The sequence below is a fragment of the Lampetra fluviatilis genome, chromosome 1 (genome assembly GCF_964198595.1).
Source record: "Lampetra fluviatilis chromosome 1, kcLamFluv1.1, whole genome shotgun sequence".
Taxonomy (NCBI): domain Eukaryota; kingdom Metazoa; phylum Chordata; class Hyperoartia; order Petromyzontiformes; family Petromyzontidae; genus Lampetra; species Lampetra fluviatilis.
In genome coordinates this window covers 39914055-39920919 of record NC_136275.1, presented here as the reverse complement: position 1 = coordinate 39920919, position 6865 = coordinate 39914055, and positions in this window count along the sequence as shown.

Below are 6865 nucleotides of genomic sequence, written 5' to 3'. Positions count from 1 at the left end.
TCGTCGTGGTGCTCACCTCTTCAAGCTGTTTGTCTGGAAGCATGTTGGCTGTCCCGACCCGGTATGGAGTTATCACCTATGGCTGTGAGAACCGGAAAAAAGAAGAGGGATAACGCCTCCTACTAGTGTCTCTGAATTAGTACACTACATTTGGTGTCAGAAGTGTTAACGAATTTCTTTTTTTTATTGTAGGGTTGTTAGGAATTTTTTTTTTCCCTTTCCTTCGAAGCCCGTTGGGGGGAGATAGGCTATGTCGACAACCGCGAGGAGGTTTGCTCTCATTGGCACGTCCTTGAGCGAAGAGGGCGATGGCGAGGAGGGTTCCCGGGCAGCCGGGACCCCAGAGGGGGTCCCGGAAAGGCGGTCCGGGATCGCCACGTACCCTGAAAAGACTGTGTGCATGCATGAGTGGCCGACCCCCACGTTGGTGGATGAGGTCTGCAGTTTTTGTGGGGTTCGTGTTGTATTACCGCTGCTTCGTGCCCGAGTTTGCAACGATTGCAAAGCCGCTCCACGCTCTCACAACAAAAGGCCAGAGGTTTCGGTGAGGGAAGGAGGAGGAGGCCACATCTGTTACGCTGCACGATGGCCTCGTGAACGCACCCCCCTCCGGTCCCCTGATTTCACCTTGCCGTTTGTGTTGGATACGGACGCCAGCGATACCGGGATCGGCGCCGTATTGTCGCAGGTGGAGAACGGGGTGGAGAGCATGGTCGCTTACGGTAGCCGAGTGCTGGCCCCCACAGAGCAGCGTTATTGTGTGTATGCGCTACGCGTTGCCCAGCCATCCGCGCAACTCTCGCGGTGGTTGGAAATTTTGCAAGATTATTAATTCAAAGTCACCTTATAGGAAAGGGTTGCACCACTGCAATGCGGACGCTCTGTCACCGTTATCACCGAAGAGCCAGTGTGCGTAATTTTATGGGCACCTGCCGTTGTAAACAGGTGGAGGCGGAGGAGCCGGGCACCGTTGTAGCATCGTTGGATGCTCCGCCGCCCGTAGCGGAGGTGGTACGCGATAACACCATTGGTCTTGTACACGAAGAATGGAGGTGCCTCCAGGCGGAGGACGCCTCCTTACTGAAAATATGGCGCCGCGTTGGACCGCCAAGCAATAGGAAGGGTCCAGGGGGTATGTGCCCATGGTGCTCCGAGATGGGCTACTAATGCGCTGGGATACAGAGGTACAGCGGTACTGTATCGTTGTGCCAACTGCTCTGTGGGGTAGGGTAATGAGAGCTGCCCATGTGCGGCTGATGCATCTAGGGGTACAGAAAACATTATCGACGTTGAAGCGTGACTTCTTTTGGCCCGGGATGTCGAAAGACGTCCCGTGTAATGAGCTCGTTGCCCTCGACATCCGCGGGCCATTTCCCACCACTGCGAGGGGAAATAAATTCTTGCTGCTAGAGGTCGAGTACCTGTCACGATGGCCGGTGGTATGGCCCCTACCAGATCAGTCGGAGGCGTCCATTACGGACGCGTTCCTGCATAGTCATGTATTGGATAAAGAGGCCCCAGAATGTCTCCTTACGGACCAAATAATTTTTTCTTTGAAATTGTTGCAAGAGGTGTGTGGTTTGTTGGGTACAAAGAAAATTCGAACTTCACCCTACCATCCCCAGACTGACGGAATGGTAGAGCATTTACACAGAACTCTTACGTCCATGTTGTGCCAACAAGTCAATGAGGCACAGTCCAATTGAGACCTACACGTTCCGGGGTTTCTTGCAGCCTATAGAATGGCCCCTCATGCCTCTACCGGGTTCTCCCCGGTTTTTTAATGTACAGGAGAGAATGTGACCCCCCCCCCCCCCCCCATGGAAGCCCAGTTAAATATTGAGCCGATCAAGAAGAGAGCCACTGTGCCAGGACATATGAGCCTCACCCTTAAGCGGTTAACGGAAGCATGGGTGGCATCCTGTGGCAATTCGGCCAAGCGGCAGGCTGCAAATTAAAAACTCGCTGGGCTTAAGGAGTCCGGAAACCCGTGGAAGCCTGGGGAGAGGGCATGGCTGCATTGCCCTCAGGTGCCTCTAGGCACGTCTCCTAAATCACATAGGCCATGGCAGGGCCCGGTGGAGGTAACTGAGGTGAAGAAGCCGCAATGTGTGCGCGGATTCAGGTTGGTCGCAGGCGTTGGTATGTGCACCCGTCACGACTGAAGCCTTATTTTCCACCTTATGAGGGCTTGTCATCTCCACCATCTGATGTTTGATGTGTCTGACGGAGCCGGACGTATGGTTACGGATGATGTCCCTCATCGAGGCTCTGTTCCTCTATCTGCAGGATCCCAGGGCCTAACGCTCGTGGAACCACCGGCGGTGCCACCCGCAGGCGGATCGGGGTGGACGGGACGACCGCCACCCGCTTCTTCTCTTCATCCATTTTCGTCCCAGGAGGGACTGCGCCCATTGGGCCATCATCTCCAGTGACGAACTGCCTCACACGGGCACACAAGCTGCATTCTTCGACTCCATCTCCTTCTGTGAGGCTCCTCTTAGAAGCGTTCCATCCCCTTGGCTGCCACTCTGTTGTTAGTCTTTGATTATCAGCCACCTGCCCTCATAGCCACGTGTCCTGCCCGAGTCCACTTAGGTTTCATAACAGTTTGAGTGATGTATTTAATCCGATTATGTTTTCTAATCCCATGCGTTATTCCAAGCGTGCATCTCTCTATGCTTCTTTGCGCACTTTTTTTTGTTAAAGGATGTGTTTCTGAACCGATATGTCGGAGCTGGTAGTAGGCACTGAATACATCTTCGTTTTTCAGGCATACTGGCATGCCATAGCGGAGATTTTGTTTGGAGTTACGCAACAGGAAAATTGTATAATATATGTACCTGCGACAGCTGTTAAAGGTGGACTGGAATATAAATTATAAAGTAGAGGCAGATTCGAGATTGGAGTGCTTTTGGAAAACTGAATTTGATCATGAAAAGCAACGTACTACATTTGGTATATAAACATGTCAACTCTTATCCCTTACAACTTTGACAGTGCTGTTTGCTACTAACCACTTTGCATTTTGGGCCTTTGGGTCTGTGTCCAATAGCTGTGTAAAATAAAAAAATATATATATGTATATGAGAGACACGTGTTAGCTTCAGTGTGTTTCTCGGTTGTCCCAGCAGCTGTGTGTAGGTTTCTTTATTTAAAGTCGTCGTTCCCACGCATTCTGTTTACAATGCCATTAACCACGTACACGAGGGAGCGCCGTGCTTTGCAATTATCGGAACGTGGCATGTTCAATTACCACAATTGAAAACAATTACGTTCAATATCGTTATCGCTCGGAGAACATTGCGGCCACGTTGGTGAGGGGGGAGCGCGGACAGGAGCACAGTGGCATGCGCAACCTCCTGTGTTTTAATGCCATATTCCGAGAGTTACGTACAATTTTCCAATGTTATTACTCCCAGACCTATTCCGTGCGCATCCAAGTCTCCTTCAATGCTAGCAGATTACGATTTCCTCTATTTAATCCAGGTTAATGTTTAGCCCCAGTATAATTCCGTACGACCACTTTTAAAAAAATCGTTTGTCCCTTGGTACCCACACCCCACTCCACCGCCGACTGGCTCAGCACCACAACCACCACCACCCACAACCACCCACCACCAACCACCACCACCACCCACCACCACCCACCACTACCACCCACCACCACCCACCACCACCCACCACCACCACCACCGACAACCACCCACTACCACCCACCACCACCACTACCACCCACCACCACCACTACCACCACCACCCACAACCACAACTACCCACCACCCACCACCACTACCCACCACCAACCACCACCACCACCAACCAAGTAGCGCGATCAACTCGCGCCCGTGAACCTGGCCGTGCGTCACTGGATCCCAGGCAAAACTAAAATGTTCTTGCAGATTTTCCTAACACGCACGCACCCTTTTAATTAGATTCTCGCCGCCGTTCGAAAGCCCGTCTCCATTCGTCTGCGACCCGACAAGCTTCGGTGCCAGAGTTTCCACTGCTGCTGCTGTTGTTGTTGTTGTTGTCCTCTATCCCGTGCCATTCTCACAATGGAAGGTTGATTTTGATCCTTGTTCAATGAGTGGCGATGCGTTCACGGGCGAAATGCAATTGTTGAGGTGTGCTAGCCGAGAGAGGGCTTGAGAAATGAGAGAGAGTTCTGGTAGCTTTGCTATTCCACCTCTGTTATATATATGGTCAATGTCCATGACATGTGTTTTTTAATCTTTCACTATCTTCGCCGTCTCTCGTGGAGTGTCCCATCCAGCTGCTCACAAACTGTCGCACCGAACTGCTCCGTTTATTTGTTTTCCAATTCCATTTTCCCTTGCGGAAGCGCCTTCGTCACATCTCCACTGTGACCCCCCCCGCCCCGCCCCGCGCCCCCTTCGGATATGATCCATTATCCCACGCACGCCACCCTCTTCTCATCAGGCCATTGCCCTGATCGGGTCGCATTTGGTAGAGACGCACGGAGCGGTGGTGAACCGACAAGGTTCACGTGGCCACCGCTGGAGCCATTTGCCGTGCGTGTCCCACGGAAGGGCGCTGCTATGCGGAGTCCTCAATCTCGTTAATCGGTAGATCAGTTCGTGGATTTGTCTTAATTTATTAGGTTTTTTTACGGTTACTGTTTTACGACGCGATTTTTTTAAATCTAGATGCGGATTTCTCCACCGCGTGCGTAAATGCATGCCCCTGCACGCCGCTGTGTGGGTGGGTGGGATGGGTGAGTGAGGTCGTGTGTGTTTGTGTGTGTGTGTGTTGGGATGGATGGTTGGGTGGTGATGGTGGCTGGTGAATTGAAACGCTGGCTACCCTTATAGCCGTATCACGACTCAGCCAGCACTTTACACGAGGAGTCGAGAGGAGTGAACAAACATTCCATCCTTCCAACCATCACCACCACCACCATCATCGTCGCCGGCTGCTGCACTCGTGCTGATAAGTACCTCCGATTATAATTTGCGCAAAGGCACCGCAGGAAGAGAGCGATTTGAGAGTGCAGAGTGGTGCAGAGTTGAGAGTGCAGAGTGGTGCAGAGTTGAGAGTGCAGAGTGGTGCAGAGTTGAGAGTGCAAAGTGGTGCAGAGTTGAGAGTGCAGAGTGGTGCAGAGTTGAGAGTGCAGAGTGGTGCAGAGTTGAGAGTGCAGAGTGGTGCAGAGTTGAGAGTGCAGAGTGGTGCAAAGTTGAGAGTGCAGAGTGGTGCAGAGTTGAGAGTGCAGAGTGGTGCAGAGTTGAGAGTGCAGAGTGGTGCAGAGTTGAGAGTGCAGAGTGGTGCAGAGTTGAGAGTGCAGGGTGGTGCAGTGCAGGAAGCTGCTGCTGCTGCTGCCACAACACGCGCACAAGAGCGCAGAATGTCACGAGGGAGTGAGGAGCGGGGGAGCAGTTAAGTCGTGCAATTTGTATTTATTTGAAGACGTCAACGTTTCAACGTTGTCTAACGAGTTTCGGACGCTGTTTATTTCGTCTACATCGCAAGACACCGGGTAAGGACATTTGTAACTCCACGCTGTCACCACTTGGGGATTTTTTGTTGTCGCTGCTGCTGCTGCTTCGTTCGCCGGTCGTGCGAGGGCGTTGGGTGTCCAGGAGCTACCGTAGTGAACCACCACCACCCCCCCACCACCACCACCACCCCCCCCACTACCACCACCCACCCGTGGTGAAGTATGGTCGAGCGAACCATCGATCGATAAGGGGTGGGCCCTCGTCCAGCAGTGGACTGACACAAAAAAAGGTTCTAAATTGCGATTCAATTACGTCATGTGACGTCCAATTATTTACGCTAAGCATTGTATGTATTTTGAACTTGTTTCGCATCGTACGTAGCCAACCGTGCTAATTCATATTGAGTATGAAGATGCCTCCATCGGGGTGAAGGTTACCAAAAGGGTGCCCGTCATCCAGGTTCGCAAGCCTCCACGTGTCGGTCGGGTGGGTACCGTTTGAGTTGAAGACACGCGGTGTCGCAATAGCGGTGACATTGCAATAGGGGAACCCGTCACCGAACCGAATTCACATTCACGTTGTCCCGCGAATCACCTGTCTCTCACATCTGTCCACTCGCATCCGTCCGGTCGTAAAACCTTCCACACGAACCCCTCTCGCTGCCGCAAGTCTCCACCAGCCCCTCTCGCCCCCCTCGTGCACTTCTCGTCTCCTCCAAACAAACAAACAAAAACCCGCGGTCACCTTCGCTCGCAAGCGCTCAGTCGGTCGTCAAGCTCCTCGCCAGAGGAGCTGCTGCTGGTAAACGGAGCGGCGACACCTGGCGTCTGCCTCCCTGTCCGTCTGTCTCTCTGTCCGTCTGTCTACCTGTCCGTCTGTCTCCCTCTCCGCCTGTCTCCCTGTCCGTCTGCCCGTCTGCCTCTCTGCCCGTCTGCCTCTCTGTCCGTCTGTCTCTCTGTCCGTCTGTCTCCCTCTCCGTCTGTCTCTCTGTCCGCCTATCTCTCTGTCCGTCTGTCTCCCTCTCCGTCTGCCTCTCTGTCCGTCTGTCTCTCTGTCCGTCTGTCTCTCTGTCCGTCTGCCTCTCTGTCCGTCTGCCTCTCTGTCCGTCTGTCTCTCTGTCCGTCTGCCTCTCTGTCCGTTTGCCTCTCTGTCCTTCTGCCTCTCTGTCCGTCTGTCTCTCTGTCCGTCTGCCTCTCTGTCCGTCTGTCTCTCTGTCCGTCTGTCTCTCTGTCTGTCTGTTTCTCTGTCCGTCTGCCTCCCTGTCCGGCTGTCTCTCTGTCCGTCTGCCTCTCTGTCCGTCTGTCTCTCTGTCCGTCTGCCTCTCTGTCCGTCTGTCTCTCTTTCCGTCTGTCTCTCTGTCCGTCTGCCTCTCTGTCCGTCTGTCTCTCTGTCCGTCTGTCTCTCTG